General features: G+C 41.8%; 1 protein-coding gene across 2 annotated transcripts in view; it reads left to right on the forward strand.

Moving 5' to 3' along the window:
• The first annotated feature begins 264 nt into the window (after positions 1–264).
• Positions 265–27,155, forward strand: part of RABGAP1L (RAB GTPase activating protein 1 like) — a 551,348-nt gene continuing 524,457 nt past the window's right edge. The window contains exon 1 of one of the 2 annotated variants that reach the window (XM_066371551.1): positions 265–409. The gene's annotated coding sequence lies outside the window, so the exon portion shown is untranslated. Of the gene's footprint in view, positions 410–558; positions 577–27,155 lie in introns of those variants that run through there. The other variant, XM_066371553.1, reaches the window with a different exon arrangement.

Below are 27,155 nucleotides of genomic sequence, written 5' to 3' on the forward strand. Positions count from 1 at the left end.
ATCGCCGGGGCTGGCGCAGTCCCTCGAGGCGGTGCTCGGGGACTGCAAGCCCTTGTTGCCCCTTCCTCGGTCCCCTTCTGGAACTAAAGCTCTGTGCGGCCTGCCCGGGCCGTGCGCACCGCCGCCATCAGGAGCGAGCACGGCGTGCCAGGGGCCCTGACGGGCGCGCTCCTGTTGCCCCTCCCCCTCGGCACGCACCTCCCCTTGGCCCGCCCCTCCCTGGCTTCTTCCTGCCGGCGGCCTCCTCCCTTCACGCTTGCTCCCTCCGCCCCGCTCCCTCCCTCCGCCCTCCCGGGGCTCTGGCGGCAGCGGAGTGAACGGGACCGGCCCGGCCGCAGAGCGCTGAGGGCGGCTGGGACGCGGGCGCCTGACAGAGTTGTGGCGGCCCTTCCCGCAGAGACGTGAGGAGGTGAGGCGCCGGCGGCTTCCTGGGGGCCGGTGGGCGGCCGGGCAGGGCCGGGCCGGGAGCAGCGGGCTAGGCGGGGGTGTTGGTGCCGGGGCTGAGCCGGAGGACGGTCAGAGAGGGGGCCGGGCCGGACATGCCGGGAGAAGACGGCCAGCGGAGGGAGAGCACGGGTGCGTTCGGAACTGGGTATCGTTGCTGCCCGGACCTCGGGGTTGTCCGGGGTGGTGGCTCCCCGGGGCCTGGCGGGCGGGGTGGGCGCCCCTCACCTGGGGGCGGGGCGGGTTGTGCACCCTGACATTGCCGCCCCTCCACCGTCTGTGGCCCCCGCGCCCCGCGGTCTGGGTCTCATCCTGCTCGTGCTCGGGCTTCCGTGGGTGACCGGGGCTCGCCCTCGCACTGCCCGTCGCCGCCCGGCACCACGCTCGGCTCCTGCTGGACATGCTTGCGGTCTGCAGTCTGGGACGGGCTGCGCCCCGGGCGGGTCTCTACCTGCAGGGAATGCCTGTTGTGATTTGGGGTGGACCGCCCGGCCGCGACAGCCCCCGTCTGGGTCGCGGGTGCCGAGTCCTGACGCCTGAGTCAAAGTTTCTGAGACCTGGCTGGCACTTTGGTCGCCAGCGGAGCAGGGCTGGGCAGCGGTGCGTCAGCGTGGGGAACGAGGCCACCGGCCAGCGAGGGGTGGTGGGTGCCAGGGGACCGGACTGCCAGGGCCACCGAGCCCGGGCCAGTGTGTCCAAGGTGCGTGTGCCTGCCCCTTGCCCCTCTCCGATAGGTTTGTCTTAAGAAAATGGACCGAAATTGAGGGGGTCGGTGGCAGAATTGAGGGTTTCAGGAAAGTGAAGGGAACCGCCAACGTCATTAACACTAATGGTAGGGAGAACTTTTGCTGGCTTGACAGATTTCAGCGCTGACTGGTTGGAAACTGATTTCCAGGCCTGCCTTTTTAATGCAGTTAAGTTTTCTTGTACATGGTGGGAGGTATGTGGTTGCTTGTTACAATTCTGAAAACAAAATTTCCTGAAAACCTGGCTTTTCTCACACCCGTCTTTATGTTTGGTTGCTGCTGCACATCCGTGGATAGCCAGTACTGTGACATCAGAAAACAAACATGAAGTTTGCTTGTGGTCAAGTTGTAAGTGGATTTTGTCCGTGGAAAAGATTGGTCCACAAGCTGCTAGCCTTGGAAAACTGTGATTCCTTATCTCAACAGTCCCATTTGAAACTGATGATGAAATTGCCAAGGAAAAAGACAAGATGAATTTCATGTAAATGTTTTCATCAAATTATATTAAATGCTCACCTGCTTGAGGAGTTGGTTGAGACTGAATTAGATTGGTGTCTATATTAAATTGGTTCAAAATGTGCTCTTATATTATGTATTTTTTTATTGATTTCTTTTAGATAGAGAGAGAGACGGTTTGTTCATGTATTTATGCATTCATTGATTGGTTCTTTTGTGTGTCCTGACCAGGAATCGAACCTGCAACCTTGGCATACTGTTGATAGGATGATGCTCTACTTTGTATTCTAGAAAGCTGGAAAGAGATAGTCTGTTCCAGTACTATTGGGACATGTAGTGAATATACCAACCAACCAACCTAGAAGATGTGACTGTAAATGTATGAAGATATTTTTAGGCCTGAGTTACTTGATGCCAATTATTATATATTATAATTGTGATAGTCTGAGAATTTTTATTCCTTTGCTACTTGTTTCATGATTCATATACTTATCTTCTCACTCTAATAGTTACTGTGATTTTTTTATTTGAATGACAGAATTTTATTGTGTGTGAAAGAGGAATTTTCATGTTTATCAGTTCACTGATTCTAAATTTGACTTCTAGAACTTTCTACTTAAACTTTTTTTTTTGCCTTAACCCATACTTGAACTTGTTTAATTACTGTATATTTATTTGAACTTGGAAGATACAGCATTAAAGCTGAAAGTCTTTTCACCCATTCTTTTGGTGTAGTAAAAAGAAGGAATTCTGTTCTGCCAAGTAAAAATATTGAGTGGGAGAGAGCCAGGCTTCTAGAGATGAACTTTGAAGAGAGTAGTAGCAAAAATTTCTTGTATTGAGGGTCTGCATTTCAGCTAACCATTGCTTTGCAATGGTGTGGGGATGATTATGGCTGGATAGAGGGTGTTTAGAGAATGAAGTAGAACTGTATGTAGCCTGTGGGATTCCCAGGCTCAGAGCTTTTTTGCTATGTCCCACAAGTTTTATTTATTTACTTTTTTTTTTTAATTGAGAGGCAGGGAGGCAGAGACACAGACTTCCCGCATGCGCCCCAACTGGAATCCACCTGGCAAGCCCCCTACGAGGTGATACTCTGCCCATCTGGGGCCGCTTCTCCATTGCTTGCCTGCTGAGCTATTTTAGCACCTGAGGCAAGGCCATGGAGCCATCCTCAGCGCCCTGGGCCAACTTGCTCAAACTCTTTGAGCCATGGCTGTGGGGGAGGAGGGGCAGGGAGAAAAAGAGAGAGAGAGAGAGAAAAAAGGGGAAGGGATAGAGAAGCAGATGGTCGTTTCTCCTGTGTGCCCTGACCGGGAATTGAACCTGGGACTTCCACATGCCAGGCTGACACTCTACTGCTGGGTCAGCCAACCAGGGCAAGATGTCCCACAAATTTTAATGAGTTGCTACATGTCTATAGTTCATTCCTTATACAAATAGGTCAGCCCCTGGGTCTGAGAAGGACCAGCAGCCCAAGGCTATTCCAGCTCCTGGTACTGCAAAAACAGCACAGGAATTTCTTATGGAGATAGTTTTATGAGCATTTTCCACCAGGGAGAGTGGAGGCAGAGAAAGTACAGACTTGAGCCTGAGTTATGTTAAAACATACTCAATTAAAAATGTTTAAAAAAACTTACTGGTTTTAGAGATGGGGGGGGGGGAAAGAGAGAGAGAAAAACCGATCTATTGTTCCCATCTATTTATGTGTTTATTGGTTGATTCTTGTGTGTGCCCTGCCCCAGATCAAACCCACAACCTTGGCTTACCTGTAAGACACTCTAACCTACTGAGTAACCCAACCAGAATATACTCAAGGAGATGTTTATACTTAAGAAGAAGTTTAATATTCTGAGCATAGAGACTTGATTTGACTCTTGTCTTTTCAGAGTGGGGAATAATTTTTACTTTATGGTCAGTGGACCCTAAAAAGGAAGAGTTAATGGAATTAAGCAGAACTTGTCCCTTAACATTCTTCTTTTCATATTTCATTTATTTGCTATATTGTTCTCATTTAGCAGGTAGGATGCCATAATTGTGTGTAACAAGTTTGTGCTCATGGCTGACTCCTTTCAGACATTTTTGGGGGATTTTTTTTTTTTTTTTTTTTACAGAGAGAGAGTCAGAGAGAGGAATAGATAGGGACAGACAGACAGGAACGGAGAGAGATGAGAAGCATCAATTATTAGTTTTTCATTGCGACACCTTAGTTGTTCATTGATTTCTTTCTCATATGTGCCTTGACTGCGGGCCTTCAGCAGACCAAGTAACCCCTTGCTCGAGCCAGTGACCTTGGGTCCAAGCTGGTGAGCCTTGCTCAAACCAGATGAGCCCATGCTCAAGCTGGCGACCTTGGGGTCTCGAACCTGGGTCCTTTGCATCGCAGTCCGATGCGCTATCCACTGCGCCACCGCCTGGTCAGGGTTTGGGGGATTTTTTTGGTGTAATTTTTGGGGATTTTCCTAGGGAACTTCTAGGCATATATTCAGTTGATAGGGAGTTAGAGTTGAGCTAAGATTATCAATATATTTGAAATTTTGAGGCTTCTTGTTTTCTAAATAGCCTTAAAAATAGAAAACACAATTCTTTATAAATACTCATGAAAAATATGGTTACAGATTGTGTTGTTGTGATAGACTTAGCACAGCCAAAACTATATTCAAGAAACTTCCCCCTCTTAATTCAGTTTAGTAAGCTTAAATAAGAAGTAAGAAGGCATTTTTCTTGAATAAAATCCCAATTTTCCCAGAATATAAAGCCTAACAACTGTTTCCTGTGGTATTTCCCCCCTTGTCTATTCTAAATTCAACAAGTACTACATGTCTGTAGTGCAGGGCAAAAACTTAATTCCAGTAGGGAATTCTCAGTAATGGAGGTCTCATCATTGAGGGATGCAAGCTTATGCTGGACAATTTGGCTGGGAAACGTCAGGTGTGGAAACTTACTTTTTACTGTACTTGTGTTCTCTGTACCCAGGTTCTCAGAGGGGTGGGGATGCAGCACAAATATCCCAATACTTGGAATTCTGTTTTTTTTTCATACTATAGAGCACCCCCCCCCCCAACCCTTCACTAAATGAGCTATTATTGCTACTTGTGGGAATATGCTGTATCCCTTAGGTATGTGGGGCTGACAGAGGCTGAGAACCTTGGTCCTATGCTGATACTTCTGAAGACATATTTCCACTTCCTGTAATTTGCCTCTGGTGGTATCAATAGGCATTTCTGTAACTCATTTTTACAGAGAAATACAAATCGTGGTGATGAGACTATATATGTAACTAAGAGTAAGATTTATTGCATTGTGTAGTACACATGGAAGAGACTAGGTGATTGTTCAGCTGAATATTTGTTGTTGTTTTGACTGACTTACAGTAAGAAATACATATACCCGAATTCAACACATGCACACAAAGTTTTAAAGAAAAGTTTGGTAAAACAGAACCTATCTTTTAAATTATTTAAATTTGTACTGCTTTCCAAGGTGGAGGAGAGTATAGGGGTGATAAATGGTGATAGACAAAGACTTGACTTGGTGGGGGGTGAATACAAAATACAGTGCACAGAGATTTGTTCTATAATTGGGTACCTGAAACCTGTATAATTGTTTTAACTAGTGTCACCCCAATAAATTCAATTAAAAATACTTATCTTTCAGGACCTTGCTAGAGCTGGCTCATCATACAGGTTAGCAAGACAAGTATGCATTTCTCTTCCTACTTAGCTCTGTGTTCAGCGCCATCATGTTGGTAGCTTGAAGTTGGGCATGGGGCAGTATTTACACCAGGGAAGTCAACAACTGGTACAATTCAGGGTTTTTCCCACTCTGGATAGCCATTGTTAAACTTTTAAATTTTCTGTTTCATTTTATTTATTTATTTTTTTTGGTATTTTTCTGAAGCTGGAAACGGGGAGGCAGTCAGACAGACTCCCGCATGCGCCCCACCGGGATCCACCTGGCATGCCCACCAAGGGGCGATGCTCTGCCCCTCTGGGGCGTGGCTCTGTTGCATCCAGAGCCTGTCTAGCGCCTGAGGCAGAGGCCGTAGAGCCATCCCCAGCGCCCGGGCCATCTTTGCTTCAATGGAGCCTTGGCTGCGGGAGAGAAGAGAGAGACAGAGAGGAAGGAGAGTGGGAGGGGTGGAGAAGCAGATGGCGCTTCTCCTGTGTGCCCTGGTCTGGAATCGAACCCGGGACTTCCGCACGCCAGGCCGATGCTCTACCACTGAGCCAACCAGCCAGGGCCCTCTGTTTCATTTTATTTAAGGAAAAAAGCTCGGTTTTGACTCCCAAATTGGTTTTACAGTCAGCTAATGTAATAGCCTACAGTGGTTTAGCCCACCACTTCTCTTTGCAGGTATACATACTAAAAGCCTGAAGTTCAAGGCCTTATAGCTAGTCATTAGCAAAGCCAGGTTTCTGGACTCCAAAGCTGAAGTTGTTTCTAGTGGATTTCTCTCCTCTCTTTAACTCAGATGGTTCATATAGCTCAGTTGGAGGGCCTCATTTGTTCAAGACATTGTGTTAAGCACTTTGAGTAGAGATGCATAAGGCATGAACCTTAACCCTGAGACCTTTGTGCTTATGTGGGGAATTAAATATGGAAGCAAGATAATGTAAGGCAGAAAGTAATGTATGGTAAAGAGATATAGATAAGGTACTTCAAGAATTTAGAGAGAAGAGGGAGAGATTACTTTTAGTTGAAGGATAAAGGAAAAGGTGACTTTTAAACCATGCTTTGAAGAATGGGTAGGATTTGGACATGTTGAAATAAGACAGTATAGAGAGAAAGGCTTTTCTGGGCTAGGGTGATCAAAGAAAAGAGGAAAGAAATAGGCAAGAAAGAGTCAGCACCAGATGGTGAAGAGCCTGGAATGCGAGTTTTCCTTTCTGCTTTTCAGTTTATCTTTCATCTTTGTTTCTGGAATCACATAGTACTTCTTAACATTAAATAAACTCTATATGCTGTGCCTCTTGAGTAGAAAATGTCCCAGAAAGCATTTAGTTATGTATCCTTATAGTGAAAGCTGAAAAGTATGTTAGGGAAACAACCTTAAATTTACTAATCCTAAAACTGTTGTAAAGGGAAAAATATTTTCTTTGTAAGGCGGTACCATTATTTTTTGTTTTGCCAAATAGCATCAAATTGGCTATAGCAGAGCAGGAAGCAGTTTTTAAAGTTTTTTCAAAGCGCCCTCTAAAATGTGATTTCTAAATGACTGAGTCTTAATTTTTGGAACAGGTCTGGTTCAGGCAGAACGGCAGTTTGTACAGGTCCACAGCTGAGCTGACTGACTTCCAGAATTGAGGGCAGCAAGGCCAGGTTATTTCACACCACTGCTAGCTGTGAGGGATTGATAGATTTCTTTCCTCAAAGAAGTTCCTTGGATTTCAGCATTTATGTGTGTGACAGCCTATATGACTGTGGATGTTTTGAGTTCTGGAGGGAGCTTGCTTTGTTCCACAGTGGAATTGGGTGCCTAGAAATGAAGATAAATGACAGCACGTTGTGTCTGTTAATCAAATTGAGGCACTGGAGGCAGTCCTCAAGGTTTTCTGTCTGCTGATGATTTCACACTTACTGCTTCCAATTAAAATGATGCACAGTCAATTTGAAGAAGCTTTACTTCTCTTTGACCACTAGTTCTGTAAAGGTAAAAGTCCTATTAGACTGTTGCCTGGGTAACAACACATACAGAGACTCTTGAAGTGTGTGGAAAATTTTGGCAATCTTGGTAATGAAGTTGCTATAGTAAATAACTACTTGGTTGGTTAAAAAAAAGAATCTGGGTGATTTCTGGATGGTTGACAAAGAATTTTCAGGATGAGCTTTGGTTTTAAAATAAGTGTGAATTGTATCTTGGCCATACTATATTTCTTATTTATTTAAGCTTCTGGTACATAAAGTATGTCTATTGTCCTGCCATTTTAGGAGAATTCAGTAGGTTCGTCTGAACTGCTCCACAAGATAGCACACCCCAAGTAGCATGATAAAAGTTCATGCAGTCTGCCTGATACCTCATACCAGTTGAATGAACTAGCTAATCATGTCAGCACAGAGGTTTTTTTTTTTTCCCCCCAGATGTGTTAGGCTTTACAAATTGAGTTTATTAGAATCCTTCAAAATTTTCTACCATCATTTTTTTTGTGTGGTACAATATGTGATGTTGATTCTTTAACTTACACTGTACAAACATTTTCTAAAGATATACACTTAGGCATAAATGTGTATATTTATATATGTGTGTACACACACACAGACATCGCACCCATTAGTTGTTGGAATTTGTGGTGAAAATACAGTTCATCTGGCAAATGTCTAAAAGCAAGTATCTAGCTCAGTGGTCGGCAGACTCATTAGTCAACAGAGCCAAATATCAACAGTACAACGATTGAAATTTCTTTTGAGAGCCAAATTTTTTAAACTTAAACTATATAGGTAGGTACATTCCTTATCAAGGTAGCGCCCGCACTTGGTATTTTGTGGAAGAGCCACACTCAAGGGGCCAAAGAGCCGCATGTGGCTCACGAGCTGCAGTTTGCCAACCACTGATCTAGCTCTTTGAAGTTCATCATGTGAAATAGTCACAAATATGAAAGTAATACAAACTCAAAGGGATTTTTTGTATGCCATATTTCCAAGAAAGGGGTGCCATTTTAAAAGGCAAGTGTAGGTTTCATTCATGTACCAGTCAAGGATTTGTCATTCTCTCCCCTACCACATGTACTCATGCATATTCTGTCCTCATTATTAGCAGTAATCAAAATTGCAGGACTTTTTAAAATTAGGCTTCTGCTACAGAGGATGCAAATAACAAATACTATTTTTAGAAAAAATACAAACCTGTGGTTTTCAGTTTTTAAGTTTAAGAGACACATAACACTAGTTCTGATAAACAATGTAGAATATTTACTCCTTGCTTCAACATGTATTTGTCATTTTGAGGCCCTCTGCTAAAAGCATATGTAAATGCAAATGCTTGTTTGAGTGGTAATTAGGTATTTCCTTGAGTAGTTTGTTTCTCTATTGTAAACTTATTTTGCTATGACACTTTGAATAGATTATACTTTAGTGAAAAGTCCACCATTAAAGGAAGTCTTTACATATACTGGCAATGTGGGTTCTTAGGTTGCTTTACAGTAATTTTATTTCACTAGCTATTTGCTATCATATCACATTCATTTATTGTTCTATTTCTACAAACCTTTTTTGTCTTGAACCGTATTCTTTCATGTAAAATCTTTGTTTCATATTGTTGCTGGCAATGTTTGGACTAATGTTTTGATTTGCCTTTGTTTTGTGTTACACAGATGTATTACTACCTATTAAGTTAGTACTGAATTATAATTCAGTTAGTGTCTTCTTTTTGTAAATTGATTTGAGATAGAGAGGAAGGAAGGGAGTGAGTGAGCGAGATAAATACCAATTTGTTATTCCACTTATTTGTGCATTTATTGGTTAATTCTAATATGTGCCCTGATGGGGGATTGAACCTGCAACCTTGGCATTTCAGGATGATGATCAAATCAATTGAACTACCTGATGAGGGCAGTTAATGTCTTCTTTCCTCCATCCATGTTTTCCCCTCAATAGTCTAGAATCAACTCTTAACCACTAACCCCATGCTTCCTGGCAGTTAATGGGAAAGTGAAATTAGGTGTTATTATTCAATTCCTAGGACCAGCTATTTGCCCAGATTAGTGAACCTATAAAATTTTAATGCAATACTTATGCAGAATAATTTTTCAGTAATGAGTCTCTGAGTCTTGTGTGTGTGTGTGTGTGTGTGTGTGTGTGTCTTTAAACTCTGGCCTGCATTTTATATTTCTTGTTAACATTGTCAATAGTTTGGATCAGGGGTCCCCAAACTTTTTACACAGGGGTCCAGTTCACTGTCCCTCAGACCGTTGGAGGGCTGCCACATACACTGCTCCTCTCACTGACCACCAATGAAAGAGGTGCCCCTTCTGGAAGTGCAGTGGTGGTGGTGGGGCAGATAAATGGCCTCAGGGGGCCGCAAGCTGCCCGCCCTGGCCGTAGTATGGGGACGCCTGGTTTGGATAGATGAAACAGGTTTCTCCTGTTGTGCTTGGTTTCACAAACAATAAAATAGCAATCCTCTACCATTTGAAGATATCAAAGTTTTAAAAAGATAATCTAATAATAGGGAAGCCAGTGTGTTTAACAATTATTGTAATACTTCCCATTTTTAAAAAATCTCATTATGTTTGCGTGAAAATCATTGTGGAACTTTATTATGTTTCACTGAGAATCCATGAGCTTTAGCAATTTTGTACTTTTGAGAATTTCATTTGGAAGAGGATAACAATAGTAGATTTTAGAAATTTTGATGGGTCAAGGGGGTGTGTGCAGAAAAATAGTCATTAAGGTGCAAATAACTAAAAACTTTTTTGGTTTTGTGGAAGACAGTGTAGGTAGAACAGAGGGCTTTACTTCTTGATCTAGAGCTGCTAGAAGATAAGGGATTTGCCATGTTTTTTTCTTTTTGCGTAATAATAATAATGAACTGACATTTATTGAGTGTTTACAGAGGTTATTAAAGATAATGTGCATTTTCCAGTTAATCTTCACACTAACTGTATGAGGTAGGAGCTATTATAATATTTCCAAATTACAGATGAGGAAACAGGTTTAGAGAAGTTTAATCACTTAAGATCACAGAGGTCTTAAAAGGCAGGTCTCTTTTGCTCCTAAAGTTGCCTATAGTGACTCTCAATTCCTACTCTATATTGATGGTTCTTTATATGGGGATGATGACAATTGCCTTGCCTATTTTACAGGATGGTTATGAGGATTAAAAACCATAAGGTTACAAAATAACACCTATAAATGTGCCTGCTGTTTTCATTTTACTGGATAGTTTTTGAGATGCCAAAGAAATTGTTGAACTAGATAAGCACATACATATATTACTTTGTAATCACTAATCACATAAAGTAAGTCAAGTGACTATTTGAAATGCTGCTACTACAAAGTAGAGGAAGTATTTTGTGTGGGTCTGGAGGATCTCTGAGTGAATGGCAAAGGAATGCAGAAAGGAAACTGTGTATTGAAGAAGAGTAGTTTGGATAATTTCTAGCAACCTGGATTCTTTATTCAATAAATAACATTAGGTGACCTCTAAGATCCTTCCAAAATTAAGAATCTGAGTCTTCGTCGGCCTGGCGTGCAGGAGTCCCGGGTTCGATTTCTGGCCAGGGCACACAGGAGAAGCACCCATCTGCTTGTCCTCCCTCCCCCCCCCCCCTTTCCTCTCTGTCTCTCTCTTCCCCTCCCGCAGGCAACACGCCATTGGAGTAAAGTTGGCCCCGGCACTGATGATGGCTCTATGGCCTCTGCCTCAGGCGCCAGAATGGCTCTGGTTGCAACAGAGCAACGCCCCAGATGTGCGGAGCATCGCCCCCTGGTGGGCATGCCAGGTGGATCACGGTCGGGCGCATGCGGGAGTCTGTCTGACTGCCTCCCCATTTCCAACTTCAGAAAAATACAAAACCTCCCCCCCCAAAACAAAAAAAACAACAACGAAAAAAGAATCTATGAGTCTTTTTTTTTTTTTTTTGTATTTTTCTGAAGTTGGAAACGGGGAGAGACAGTCAGACAGACTCCCGCATGCGCCCGACCAGGATCCACCCGGCACGCCCACCAGGGGCGACGCTCTGTCCACCAGGGGGCGATGCTCTGCCCCTCCGGGGCATCGCTCTGCCGCGACCAGAGCCACTCTAGCGCCTGGGGCAGAGGCCAAGGAGCCATCCCCAGCGCCCGGGCCATCTTTGCTCCAATGGAGCCTTGGCTGCGGGAGGGGAAGAGAGAGACAGAGAGGAAGGAGGGGGGGTGTGTGGAGAAGCAAATGGGCGCCTCTCCTATGTGCCCTGGCCGGGAATCGAGCCCGGGTCCCCGCATACCAGGCCGACGCTCTACCGCTGAGCCAACCGGTCAGGGCCTATGACTCTTTTTAATGGATGACTTTTTTTCTGTTCTAACTCAAACAGCTAGATAGACCCAAAATATCATTTTTATTTTAGCTGGGATTAATTATCATTAAGCACCGTTCATTAAATGTCATTTTTTTTTTTTGCATGTAGACTGGACAAACGTGGGGAAAATATTATGTATTTTTGCTTTTTTCTCCCAGTAGAAAAAGATGTTTTTGAGGGTGTGGTGGGTAAAACAACTTAAGAGTAGATTGTCACGGTGCTTGTATGTACTTAATACTTTTCTTATGACTTTCCCTTAAATTTAGATTTCTTGAGCATGTATTTTCAGGAGAAAGTTAATATCAGTATGGGTATAAAAGGTCATTTTTATTGTATATGGAGTGTTATAGCTTTATGGCTCTTTATACAGTGGTTTCATTCTCTGACATTGTTTTTTTCAACAGGCATTTACATGGCAGTGCTAGAGAAGCAGAGATAAGAGATGGTTAAGGAGTTGACAGTTATATTGGAGAAACATGGAAACAGTGGAGAGTGGAGTGTAGCAAGGATGGGGCAGCCTAGGATGTGTCTTATAGGAAAGCATCAGAGGGTTGTGCAGCCTGATTTGGGGTTTTGACTATGGCTGCTTGAATTATCTGAGTTGAGTTTAAAGAAAGCAAGAGAGCATGTATGGAGATGATTTTACTAAGTGAAATAAACCAGGCAGAGAAAGACAAATATGATTTCACTTACATGTGGAATCTAATGAACACAATAAACAGAAGAACAAAATAGAAACAGAGGCAGGGTCACAAGGAACAGAAGGACAGCTGTCAGGGGGATGAGGGAATAGGATCAAAGAAAGTGATGGGATTAGCCAAATTCAATATATATATTAATAGATACCACATTTCCCCATGTATAAGATGCTCCCGTGTATAAGATGCACCTTAATTTTGGGGCCCGAAATTTGAAAAAAAAATGTATCACATAAAGTTATTGAACTCAAGTGTGTTTTTTTTTGTTTTTTTTTTTTAACAGAGACAGAGAGAGATAAGGATAGACAGGGACAGACAGACAGGAACTGAGAGATGAGAAGAAGCATCAATCATTAGTTTTTCGTTGCGTATTGTGACACCTTAATTGTTCATTGATTGCTTTCTCATATGTGCCTTGATCACTGGCCTTCAGCAGACCGAGTAATCCCTTGCTCGAGCCAGCGACCTTGGATCCAAGCTGGTGAACTTTTGCTCAAACCAGATGAGCCCATGCTCAAGCTAGCTGGCAACCTCGGGGTCTCGAACCTGGATCCGTTGCATCTCAGTCCGACGCTCTATCCACTGCACTACTGCCTGGTCAGGCGAACTCAAGTTTTATTCATCATAGAATTCATACAACTCCTCATCACTGTCAAAACCCCATCCATTAGCTTGTCCTCATCTGTGTCTGATGAGGAATCACTGTCTTCAGCAATGAGCACAAAAACAAGTGTGAAAAAGCGAGAAATGGAATTAAAAAAACTACAACCACTGTATAAAATGCACCCAGTTTTTAGATGCCAAAATTTTCAAAAAAGGGTGTGTCTTACACATGAGGAAATACAGTACATATAACAGGGCAGCACATCACAGAGGGAAAGGGAGGTTAGAGGAAGGGGGTAGAATGGGAATGGAAGAGACTTTGCTTGGAGCTTGGGGGGCATGGTATAGGGCAGGGGTCCGGAACCTATGGTTCACGAGCCAGATGTGGCTCTCTTGATGGCTGCATCTGGCTCGTAGACAAGTCTTTAATAAAAAAAGTAATAACATTAAAAATATAAAATATTCTCATGTATTACAATCCATTCATTTCCTACCACTCATGTTCATGATTGCGGGTGGCTGGAGCCAATCACAGCTGTCCTCCGGGACAACACCAAATTTTTATTGGATAATGCCTAACGTACACGGGTTGTTGTATGGCTCTCACGGAATTACATTTTAAAATATGTGGCGTTCATGGCTCACTCAGCCAAAAAGGTTCTTGACCCCTGGTATAGGGAGTTGAAGGTGTTAAATTTGAGTGAGGCACTTGAAACCATATTAACACAGTAAATTAATTTAAAAAATAAAAAAGAAAGACATTTTAGATAGAGATATAAAAATGTGAAATTGTAACTACCTGTGAAGACTGAGTGGCAGCTCAGCTCTGAAACATTGCGAAAACCCCAAAGGCCATGTTCGTTTTATAAGTCATTTCCTATAAATAAAGCCTTTAGCTCACACTGAGAACTTTATTTTTATTTTATATATGATGCTTATGGTTTCTAAGGTGGCAGATTAGAAGGAGGAATCATCTAGAAGTGGCAAGATACTGTCATAAATGACACACTGATAACAGGACAGTGAGATTGCTGGTATGATAGTAGTGAAGGGATACAAAAATATGTACCAAATCTGAAAACCATAGAGCAGGGGTCCACAAACTATGGCCCGCGGGCCACATGCGGCCCCCCGAGGCCATTTATCCACCCCCCCCCCCCGCTGCACTTCCGGAAGGGGCACCTCTTTCATTGGTGGTCAATGAAAGGAGCACATTGACCATCTCATTAGCCAAAAGCAGGCCCATAGTTCCCATTGAAATACTGGTCAGTTTCTTGATTTAAATTTACTTGTTTTTTATTTTAAATATTGTATTTGTTCCCGTTTTGTTTTTTTACTTTAAAATAAGATATGTGCAGTGTGCATAGGGATTTGTTCATAGTTTTTTTTATAGTCCAGCCCTCCAACGGTCTGAGGGACAGTGAACTGGCCCCCTGTGTAAAAAGTTTTGGGACCTGAAATCTTTCATGTATGCTTTCAGGTCATCCTATGCTGTGATACTAATAGCATTGTCTTATAACCTGTTTCTGCATCAGATAATAGGCTTTTCAAGAACAAAAGCTGCTTTGTTTAGGGCTCTGAAATTGGTGTGCTATATAGGTTTGAATCTTGGCTCTGTGTGGCATCAGGAAGTTAATCTGTAAAGCTGGTATAATAATACTCTTGAGATGGGGTTATTTGTCTTGAATAAGTTAACTTGTAGAGGTGACATAGCATAGCTCGTGGCACATTTTCATAAATGTTTTCTCCTTTTACTTCCTTTCTTGTGTCTGGAACTTAGCAGGACTTTCACACTTTTTTTGTGTGTGTATTTTTCTGAAGCTGGAAACGGGGAGAGACAGTCAGACAGACTCCCGCATGCGCCCGACCGATCCACCCGGCACGCCCACCAGGGGCAACGCTCTGCCCACCAGGGGGCGATGCTCTGCCCCTCCGGGGCTTCGCTCTGTTGCGACCAGAGCCACTCTAGCGCCTGGGGCAGAGGCCAAGGAGCCATCCCCAGCGCCCGGGCCATCTTTGCTCCAATGGAGCCTCGGCTGCGGGAGGGGAAGAGAGAGACAGAGAGGAAGGAGAGGGGGAGGGGTGGAGAAGCAAATGGGCGCTTCTCCTGTGTGCCCTGGCCAGGAATTGAACCCGGGACTTATGCATGCCAGGCCGACGCTCTACCGCTGAGCCAACCGGCCAGGGCCACTTTCATACTTTTGAAGTGAATTTGTAAACTGTGTTATAACTGAATTAGATCTATCTATGTCAATAACCTTATTAAATGCAATCTCTTAAAATGAATAACAAGTACATTCAAATACAGTCTTTGAACTAGATGGCATCAAATGATTTGTTCTGCAAATTAAATTCCCAGCCCGAAAAGCTTTCTCTAGCCCTTATAGAGAAACCACTGTTATTGTTATGGCAGTGGTTTCAAATCGGTGGAGAAGACTGTAGTTTCTTTTCTTGGACTTGCTGTTTTCTGTTCTTGTTCACTTGTGTTGGTAGCAGTACCTCTTATTGCCATCATCTTGGCCTTTTCGAGATAGGATTGTCATTGACATATTTCTTGGGAGGAAAGAGCCCTGATTCTGACAGACTTACTAGCTGTGTGACCTTAGGTAAGTAATTTTTCTTCTGGGTTTATATGTGTCTGTGAAATGAAAGTAATAACACCTCATGCCTATGAAATTTAAGACATAAAATGGGTACATGGTGCATAGAAGATGGTTGGTATTCTCAGCCTATTAGCAAGCCAGAATTCTCAGTGTTTCTTGTTTATTAGTAACTTTAATTGACAGCAGCAAACCCAGAAATAGGGCGGGGAGAATTGGATGACCCGGGGAATGATGGCAGAAAACCAATGCTCTTGACCTCAAATGGAGGACATGAATGGGGAAGGCTGTGTGGCTTTATGCAAAGATTTACAGGTGAAACCAGATTGGGTCAGATGTGGCATAACATCTACATTCTGGCTTAAAACCTGACAAACCAGATGGATGCTTTTTTTTTTTTTTAGTTTATAAAATGCTTACAATACAAAAGTACTTATTGATTAGAGGATGATTTTTTTTCATTTAGCCGAGTCTAGTTTATTCAAGGCTTATGGATTGTTGAACTGTTTTGTGATAATGTGTTAAGACATTTCTAGAAGCGAAGTGTTCCCCCATCCTCTTTTTCCTCTTTAATGCCACAAGCTGTTGAGATCTACACTGCTGCTCCTGCCAGTGGGATCTGCCATTTCATTACATGTCTGCTGTTTGCAAGGCACCGAGTTAGGTGCTGTGGAAGAATGTAAAGAAGTATGGGGCATAAAGCATATCTTTATTAGCTTGACTAATACTTGGATATAAGAGAATCTCTAATCAGAATGCTCTCTTCTTAGATTTTCCTGTTGTTGACTTTTTGTTATTCAGTTCTCGGCTCTTTTTATTTTCTCCAAATCTTTCCCATGCTATCCAATCTGAAGTGGTCTCTTGATCCTCTAGGCTTTCTTTGCCACGTTGCTAGCTAACTTTCTGCTTTTCTCACTTCCTCCCTCCCTCCCTCCCTCCCCCCTCTTCTTCCCTAACCATAACCCTTCCTTTCTTCTTCCCTCCCATCCCCCAGTAGCATGTAAGCTCCTTGAGAGCAAGGACTTAATTCTTTTTTTCACTCTTGTTACCTCTAGAGCTTCAAATAAAGCACTCAAAATATTGTTGATCACAGAAGGTAGCAGAAATGATTGCTCCTAACAATGTAGCTTGAAGTCTTTTATGAACATTATTTCACTTTATTATCCCTTGGTTTCTTCTTCTGCAAAATGGGTGGAGGATGGAAGAAGAAAGAGATTGAATTAGGTTATCCTTAAAATCCCTGTCATTCATTCATTCATTCATTCATTCATTTTTTAGTGAGAGACAGACAGGAAGGGAGAGAGATGATAGCATCATCTCTTAGTTGTGGCACTCTTAATTGTTCATTGATTGCTTCTCATACCTGCTTTGACCTGGGGGCTCCAGCTAAGCCAGCGACCCTTTGCTCAAGCCAGTGACCTTGGGTTCAAGCCAGCAACCTCAGGCTTCAAGCCAGTGACCATGGGGTTATGTCTGTGATCCCACACTCAAACTGGAAACCCTGCATTCAAGCCAGATGATCCCGTGCTCAAGCTGGCAATCTTGGAGTTTTGAACTTAGGACCTCAGTGTCCCACAATGCTCTATCCACTGAGCCACCACCTGGTCGGGCTTAAGTCCCTATCATGTAAGGGCCTCTTATTGGCTTGATATGAGTATTGAATTCTATTCAAAAGGTGGTGATGAATTTGTACTTAGTTAATTAATTTTTTACTATGACTTTTCTAGAAACCAGTAGTGTATATTGTATTTATGTTTGCAGAATTACTGACAGCACTGGAGAGTCAAATCTGCAGAATCAGGTTTTTTGGTGTATCTGGATTATTAAAGAGATTGGATCTGCAACTGGATTTCTGTCCTGATGATCAAATTAATTAAGATAAATTTCTTTGCCATATCCAAGTGTTAGGTTGAATTGATCTGTCTAGTATTTATTCTAAGTATCATGAAATTTGAATCACATCAACTTTTAAATTATTTTGAATTATGAAAGTTATGATTTATATGATATAAAACTTGAGTTAATATTCATATAAGTAAAAAGAGTTTATATAAAAAGTAATGTTTATAGTAATTTCTGGAAGACGTGGGGATTGTAGATATAAACTATAGTTTTTCATTTGGCCCATGTGACTAGAATTTTAGACGGCCCTCATTCTTTACTTGGGAAGCTTCATTACTGTAGTGAACAAAAACATTTTTTGAAATGGGTAAAGAAAATAAGCAGACAGTTGATAGCAGAGGAAATACAATTCATAAGCAACTTGTAGGAGAATGTTAGATCTTATCAGTATTTCAAGAAGTCTTTTTAAAGCAAAATAAAAGATTATTTTGTAGCTATTTCAATGTTATTTTGAAAATGTAATATGTAATACTGGTTCGATTTTGGCAAGGCAGGCTTATGTAGATATTACTAGTGAATTATAATTTGGCAATATATATCTAGAATTGTTAGACTGTTCATAACCTTTTAATAAATCTTTGATTTAGTACTTTCACTTCTGAGACTATGCTAAAGAAATAACTACAGAAAAAAAGAAAAGTTAGAAAACAGGTCTGTGCAGGAGAATATTATTTATAGTAACAGCATATTGGAAGCAATTTAAATTTCCAACAATAGCAGACTTTAAATTATATACAGCTATTCTGAGACTCATTATGTAACATAAAAATAATTACAAAGACTAAATTAGCATAAATATGCCTATATATTTAAGGAAGGGTGAATAGAACTGTTTAAAATATATATAAGAAAAAGATGGACCTGGTCTGTTGGCTCAGTGGATAGATAGTTGGCCGGCATATGGACGTCCTAGGTTCGATTCCTGGTCAGGGCACACAAGAGAAGCAACCATCTGTTTTTTGTCCCCACATCTCCCCCTTCCCTCCCTTCTCTCACTTCACTCCCTCTTCCCCTTCTGCAGCCAGTGTCTCGATTGGTTCGGATATTGGCCCCAGGTGCTGAGAGGATGGCTTGGTTGGTTTGAGCACATCCGCTTCAGGTGCTAAAAATAGCTGGATTGATTCGAGCTCGGCCCTAGACAGGGGTTGACAGGTGGATTTCAGTTGGGGCTCATGAGGAAGTCTGTCTCACTATCTCTGCTCCTCTCAATAAATAAACAAACAACCCCCCCCCAAAAAAAAAAAAGATGAGGAACGCACTAAACTGCTGATTGTATTACTGTGATAGGATTATGGAAATTTATTTTCTAATTAAAATTTTTTTTTATGTATTGATTTTATTTATTTGTTTTACAGAGAGAGAGTCAGAGGGATAGATAGGGACAGACAGATAGGAACTGAGAGAGATGAGAAGTATCAATCATCAGTTTTTCGTTGCGACACCTTAGTTGTTCATTGATTGCTTTCTTTCTTTTTTTTTTTTTTTTCATTTTTCTGAAGCTGGAAACAGGGAGAGACAGTCAGACAGACTCCCGGATGCGCCCGACTGGGATCCACCCGGCGCGCCCACCATGGGGCAACGCTCTGCCCACCAGGGGGCGATGCTCTGCCCATCCTGGGCGTCGCCATGTTGTGACCAGAGCCACTCTAGCGCCTGAGGCAGAGGCCACAGAGCCATCCCCAGCGCCCGGGCCATCTTTGCTCCAATGGAGCCTTGGCTGCGGGAGGGGAAGAGAGAGACAGAGAGGCCACAGAGCCATCCCCAGCGCCCGGGCCATCTTTGCTCCAATGGAGCCTTGGCTGCAGGAGGGGAAGAGAGAGACAGAGAGGAAAGCGCGGCGGAGGGGTGGAGAAGCAAATGGGCGCTTCTCCTGTGTGCCCTGGCCGGGAATCAAACCCAGGTCCTCCGCACGCTAGGCCGACGCTCTACCGCTGAGCCAACCGGCCAGGGCTATTGAGTGCTTTCTCATATGTGCCTTGACCATGAGCCTTCAGCAGACCGAGTAAACCCTTGCTCAAGCCAGCGACCTTGGGTTCAAGCTGGAGAGCTTTAATCAAACCAGATGAGCCTGCGCTCAAGCTGGCAACCATAGGGTCTCGAACCTGGGTCATCCGCATCCCAGTCCAACGCTCTATCCACTGTGCCACTGCCTGGTCAGGCTATATTGATTTTAGCCAGAGGGGAAGGGAAAGAGAGAGAGAGACAGACAGACAGACAGACAGACAGGAACATTAATCCATTCCTATATGTGTCCTGACCGAGGATCAAACAAGCAACCTCAGCACTTCAGGCTGATGCTCTAACCCAGTGATAGTCAACCTGGTCCCTACCGCCCACTAGTGGGTGTTCCAGTTTTTGTGGTGGGTGGTAGTGGAGCAACCAAAGTATAAATAAAAAGATAGATTTAACTATAGTAAGTTGTTTTATAAAGATTTATTCTGCCAAACAGCAAAAATCCCACATAAAGTATTTGGTAAGTAATTATTATATGCTTTAACTTGCTATAACTCTGCTTTATAAATTTTATAAAGTAAAGTTACTTCCCTACTTTATAAATCACCATTCCTGTGGAACCGGTGGGCAGTTAGAAAATTTTACTACTAACAGAGATACAAAAGTGGACGGTAGGTATAAAAAGGTTGACTACCCCTGCTCTAACCAATGGAGCTATCTGGCTAGGACTTGTTTTCTTAATTTTCTAAATTAAGTCACTTTTATAATGAAAAATGTATAAATCAGATTTTACTACCTGTGATAATTTTATTTCTTGTTTAGTATAGTTATGGTTGCCAGATTTAGCAAATTAAAATACACACAATATTTGGGACACTTGTACTAAAAGTAATTGTCTGAAATTCAAATTTAAACTGGGTGTCCTGTGTTTTGTCTACAGCCGTAATTGTGACACATTTGGTTATAGCTGAATACTGCTGAGAAATGTTGGGACATTCTGCTTCCCAAATAATTCCAATTATTGTTTTTAATTCAGTTAACTTAAAAAAGTCTAGGATTATTAAACAGGTGAATTATTCTTATGGTCTTTTTTTTATTTTGGGACTAATGTTGGGTGATGCTCAAAGTAAATATGCTTCAGTGTTTGGCAAGAGTAGTTTAGAGGTTTTATTGCTTAATGGAAATGGGATAATATGGGATGCTGCCTATGTACATTAGGTAGAAGAACGGTCTGTTAAGCTACCAGTGGCATTTCTGTGGTGAAATATTTGTATACCTGTATCTGGAGAGGTGCTTTCCTTATAGAAAACTTAGTAGAGTGTTTGACAAGTCAAGAAAATTGCAATAATGGGGAATGGGGAAATGGTACTGTAACTACTCTGCTTTGAAAACTGGGACTTTTTAAAAGTTTCATATTTGAAGTGAAAATAAAATGACATTTGTAAGAAATTCAGTAGGTCTCTGTGTTTTAATGGGTAAATAATCTTCCCACAGAATAAGATGTCATGAGTTTTTCGTTTGAAAAATATAATATGAAATTTAGGATTCAACTGAAGATGAGTCACATGAAGGTGAAGGTCAGTTTAGTAGTCATTGGACTGAGTTAATGTATTCAATCGAGGCTCTGATGTACTAGGCTCTAAGTCAGGGGTCGGGAACCTTTTTGGCTGAGAGAGCCATGAACGCCACATATTTTAAAATGTAATTCCGTGAGAGCCATACAACAACCCATGTATGTCCTTACGCATTATCCAATAAAAATTTGGTGTTGTCCCAGAGGACAGCTGTGATTGGCTCTAGCCACCCGCAACCATGAACATGAGTGGTAGGAAATGAATGGATTGTAATACATGAGAATGTTTTATATTTTTAATGTTATTTTTTTTTATTAAAGATTTGTCTGTGAGCCAGATGCAGCCATCAAAAGAGCCACATCTGGCTCGCGAGCCGTAGGTTCCCGACCTCTGCTCTAAGTGAACAGAGAGAGACCTTGCCCTCAGGGAGTTAATAGTTTAATGGGGTGTAGGTGACACAGTTCTCTGTGATAAGTGCAATGATAGGGCCATGCGTGCTGCAATGGTAGCTCGGAGGAGAGGCTCCCTCTTCAGAAGTGAGATGCTGTCTAAGCTAAGAAAGAGGAGGAGTTAGCAGGGGAAATTGGTCTGTGAGTGTTGGAGGGAGAGAGCAGAAACGAAGGCCCTGAGGTGGGAAAGAATATAGCAAATTTGAAGAGAGAAAAAAGGAAGCTCAATGTGGATTGAACAGCAAGTGGTCACAAGTGCTGTAAAGCTAAGCAGGGGCCAGATAGTGCTGGGCCTTACTGATCATGTAAGAAGTTCAGGCTCTGACCTGACCTGTGGTGGCGCTGTGGATAGAGCATTGACCTGGAATGTTGAGGTCCTCAGTTAGAAACCCCAGGCTTGCCCTGTCAAGGCACATATGGGAAGCAACTACTATGAGTTGATACTTCCCGCTCCTTCCCCACCCCTTTCTTTCTCTCTTTTCTAAACTCAATCAATAAAAAATCTTAAAAAAAGAAACAAAAGAAGTTTAGGCTCTGTCCTGAGAATAATGTGACATCAAATTTTTGTTTTATAGAGATTATTTTGGCCTAGGAGTGTAGAATGTAAGAAGTAAGGCTGGAGTCAGGAGACCTCTTAGACAAATCTTACAATAATCCAGGTAAGTGAACTAGGGTAAAAGTAGTGAGGCTGGAGAGGAGTGAACAGATTTGTTTGAGAAGTTTTTGTGAGGTAAAATTGGTAGGACTTTGTGATATATTAGACACTGATTCTTGGGCACCTTGAGGGATTAAAGGAGGAACGGAGTTTTGGTGGAAGGAAATAAGAGTTCAAGGTTTGGTATCTATGAGAGAAACATTGTAGATGTTTGTAGGCAACTTGACATATGGTTATAAATGTTGGGAGAGATGTCTGTGTTTAAATTGTGCTATTTGAGCCTGACAAGGTGGTGGTGCAGTAGATAGTCTTGACCTGGGACGCTGAGGACCCAGGTTTGAAACCCTGAGGTCGCTGACTTGAGCGTGGGCTTATTTGGCTTGAGTCCAAGGTCACTGGCTTGAGCGAGGGGTCATTGGCTTGGCTGGAGCTTCCTGGTCAAGGCACGTATGAGAAAGCAAGCAACGAGCAACTTAAGTGCTGCAACTACGAGTTGATGCTTCTCATGTCTCTCCCTTCCTGTCTCTCTGTCCCTGTCTGTCCCTCTCTCTTTCTTTCTCTGGGAAAAAAAAATTGTGCTATGTGAGATTGAGTAGAAGAGAAGAGGCCCAGGATAGAATCCTAAGAAACTCCCTTTTGGAGACAGAAGAGGAATTTATTTAAAAAAATAAAATAAAAAATATTGTTTCTAAAAATTTACATACTTATATATTTTTCTTTTGTTTACAATATTTGTATTTTTAAAAATTTTGTTTTCCTACATCTCTTTATTATATTATAAGCAGGGTTATATTTCTTGTTGACCTCCATGTGCATAGTATGCTCTCAGTAGATAATTTGTTGAATGAATAATTACAGTTTTCTCTATTATTGTATTTCTTTTGTTCCTCATTTGAGTCTTTTCATGCTAGGCATTTACTTTGGAATTTTTTTCCTACTGTATAATCAGTTTTTCTCTTTAAATCAGTAAAATACAGGTATGTTGTCTTTTAACTTTTCATTATCAAAAATTTCAAATTTAAGAGAAAATAGTTTACTCAGTATCCATATAACCATCTCAACTAGAAATTGATTTACTTAATTCCTAAATATTTAAACATATCTCTCAAAAATAACATTTTCTTACATAATCATATTCACATTCTCACATTATGACATCTAACTAAATTAACAATTTCTTAATATCAGTAAAAAACCAACCCATATTAAAAATTTGCCCTTTATACTTAAAATATTTGTATTAGTTTACTAGGCCTGCCATAAGAAAATACCAGACTAGATAGCTTAAACAACAGAAATTTATTTTCTCACAGCTCTCGAGTCTAGAAATCCAGGATCAAGGTATTAGTAGGTTTTATTTCTCCTGAGGATACTTGCTTTGACTTGCAGATGACTATCTTTTTTCTGAGTCCTCATTTGGTCTTTCCTCTGCACATATATTCCCTGGTGTCTCTGTGTGTCCAGATTTCCTCTAATAAGAACACTAGTTAGATTAGGTTAAGGCTGATTTATTTCACTGTTTTCTATTTCTTGTAAACTGAAAGCTAGATCTAAAGGTTTGTTTAAATGAAAACATTGGGTACCAGTATTTATCGTTGGTGCAGTATGCCTGGAGGCACAGATATGATTGTTCTATTCTTAGTGATCCTGGATTGATCAGTGGGTAAAGTGGTGACAAAATCTAATCGTTCCATTATAAAGTTTATTTTTTCCTTTAAAACAACAAATCATCTGTGGTACAATACTTTGACTCTCAGTACCATATATTTTTGATAATTGCTATTTAGGGTAATGTGGTGGCCTGAATGTATCAGTAAAGGTTGTTAAAAGAGTAGTGAATATTTGTCATTTATTTGCATTCAGCACTTGAATCTTTTCCCTGTATTTGGCAAATTCCCCAATTTGTTAGTGCCTTCCCTTTACTAGAAAAGCTAAAAATGTTAGATGCTTTATTCCTAACCCTGTTTTTATCTCGAACATGGATATACCTAGATTCCATCAGTCAAATATGCCTACCTCCAACTTTGAACCAGAAACTAGTTAAATGAAGAAGATGGTACTGGACAAAATCCATTGTGGAGATGTGTGGTAGCAGTTGCCACAGTCTCATTTAGTTTTAGAAGCAGCAGAGGCAGGGGTTCTAAGTGTGGCATCCAGCCAGTATCTAGACTGTTGGTTGTGTCATGTGAGTTTTGCTGTGTCCAGCAGCAGTGGGGCATCAAAAGTGTCGCCACTGGACAGGTCGAGGCATGCTTTTAGGCTTATTCCTGGCTGTGTGGCCTTTGTAAGTCCAGTTCCTTGCTTTTCTGGAGATAACCTTTTCAGTAAATTCCTTTTCTGCTTAGGTAGCTATCATTTGCTTTGCTTCTTAATCACTAACAACTCTGAGAGAAATATTTAGAAGGGTTAATTTAGATTAGGGGACCCAGTGTCTTCCTAGCTCCCCTTTAAGAGTTTATTAGTAGTACATATTGCACTGTCTGAATTTTGATTATGTGCATTTGTTAAAATTTTAATTAAAAAGACGTTTTTAAATGCCCAGTAACTTACACCAGTACATGGCCTTTGAAGTCTCCATCTTCCTCTCCCATCTTTTCACTTCTCCCTTTCTCACATCTTCTCCTTCTATTAGTTTCATAAATGTTGAGAAGACCATCCTACCCATTCTCATTCTGTTGGGAAACATATTCTCTGCACAGCTCTTTTCTTTTGACCTGGCTCATTCTTACAACCTTTAACGTCTTGGCTTGGACAGTACTACTTGTAGGTAACTTCCTTTTTCTTGACCAGTCAAGCCAGTTTAAGGTCCTTGGTCACATATCCTCATTGCTGCTGCAGCATTTGCTTTGTAGCTATGATGAGTTATTTAGAACACTTTGTGTTATTAGTGGGAAAAGCCAGATCAAAAAGGAACAAAAGATAATTTGGTGTCCTCTATAATAGAAAAGTCTCAGTTTGGGGCCTGATTCAGGTTGGCCGCATTCTACAAGTTTCTGGTATGACTCTACCTTCCATTCTTCTGCCTTCATTCTCAGATTTCACATAGCAGTCTTCAGGAATTCTAGGTTCCTATCCTCTCAAGTTCAAACCTGGTGATAATAGAGCATGCTTTTCTTCACATACACACAAAGTCTCATGACTCATTGTAATCAATTTCACATATTCTCCTCAAAGTTAAGTGATGGAATTGTGTGTGTGTGTGCAATGCTATGGGAAGATCTACCTGAAAGTAGTGTTTAACACAGTTCTAGTAAGAACTGGGGAACTTCAATGCAAAGCAGGAAACTGGACAGGAATTTCATTATTTGATTTGGGCATGTGGGTACTCCTACAGTTGCTCCAGGGACACTAAGAATAGGCTTAGAACCAAAATATTATTTAGAGAATTCCTCACTAAGTAAGGTAGAAAGTCTTCAGTATTTGTAGCAGTAAAATGACAGGAAAAAACCAACAACATAGAAACCATAAAGACACGAAGGCTTTATATCCTAGCATGTCTTTTTGAAGATGGATCAGCAGTGCTAAATTAGAAGAGGCAAGCAGAAACTCTAGAACAAGGCTCTTAATATACCTGAAGCCTGAAACACTGAGGTAGAAACCTTTTTAATTTTTGTTTTTTTTTGTGTGTGTGTGACAGGGACAGATAGGGATAGACAGGAACAGAGAGAGATGAGAAGCATCAATCATCAGTTTTTCGTTACAACATCTTAGTTGTTCATTGATTGCTTTCTCATATATGCCATGATGGGGGGGGGATTATAGCTGAGCCAGTGACCCCTTGCTCAAGTAAGCCTTGCTCAAATCAGATGAGCCCACGCTCAAGCTGGCAACCTCAGGATTTCGAACCTGGGTCCTCCATGTCCCAGTCCGACACTCCATCCACTGTGCCACGACCCAGTCAGGCTGAGGTAGAAACCTTTTATTAAGAAATAAAGGTGGCCCTGGCTGGTTGGCTCAGTGGTAGATCATCAGCCTGGCGTATGTAAGTACCGGGTTTGATTCCCGGCCAGTACACACAGGAGAAACACCCATCTGCTTATCCATCCTTCCCCCTCTCCTTTCTTTCTCTCTTCCCCTCCTGCAATTGAGGTTCCATTGGAGCAAAGTTGGCCTGGGTGCTGAGGATGGCTCCATGGCCTCTGCCTCAGGTGCTAGAATGGCTCTGATTACAACGGAGCAATACCCTAGATGGGCAGAGCATTGCCCCCTGGTGGGCATGGTGAGTGGGTTCGGGTTGGGCACATTTGAGAGTCTGTCTCTCTGTCTCCCTGCTTCTCACTTCAAAAAAAGAAATAAAAGGAAAATTTACTTTACATAAATTTAATTCTGGTTTAATTTAATTTTGTGTGTGTGTGTGACAAAGACAGACAGAGGGAGGGACAGACAGGGACAGAGAGACAGGAAGAGAGAGAGATGAGAAGCATCAACTTTTCATTGCGGCTTCTTAGTCTCCATTTGTTCATTGATTGCTTTCTCATATGTGCCTTGGCGGGTTGTGGGGGGTGTTCCAGTCAAGCCAGCAACCCCTTGCTCAAGCCAGAGACCTTGGGCTTCAAGCCAGCAACCATGGGGTCATGTCCATGATCCCACGCTCAAGCCAGCAACCCCTCATTCAAGCCTGCGACCTTCGGGTTTTGAACTTGGGTCTCGTGTATCCTAGTCCAACGGTCGGTCCACTGCGCCACTGCCTGGTGAGGCTAATTTCATTTCTTAATGCAATTTAGTTGTCTGTTCCCTGGTAGGCAATGAAGAGCAAACTCAATAATTTGAGAAAGAAAAAAGAAGCCCAAATAAGTGAATTTTTGAGAAAACAATTTATAGATGTCTACAACTATAAATTGTTGTACAATTTATACAGGCTTGAGAAGGACAAGGAGATTCTTAGGAAAGTCATTCCCTGTAATCCTTTATGCACTTTCTTAAATTCAAAGTTAGTGGCCAAGGTTAATGTTTCACAGAAATTGTATGATAACTAAAACATTAAGCAAAAGCTCAACAATACATTCAATTCTTATATAGCCTTAAGTAAGTAGTTGTCACTTATTGGTATCAGCTATACAGATTTTAATGAAATACAGTT

This window comes from Saccopteryx leptura, chromosome 2, assembly GCF_036850995.1.
Source record: "Saccopteryx leptura isolate mSacLep1 chromosome 2, mSacLep1_pri_phased_curated, whole genome shotgun sequence".
In the NCBI taxonomy this organism is placed as follows: Eukaryota; Metazoa; Chordata; class Mammalia; order Chiroptera; family Emballonuridae; genus Saccopteryx; species Saccopteryx leptura.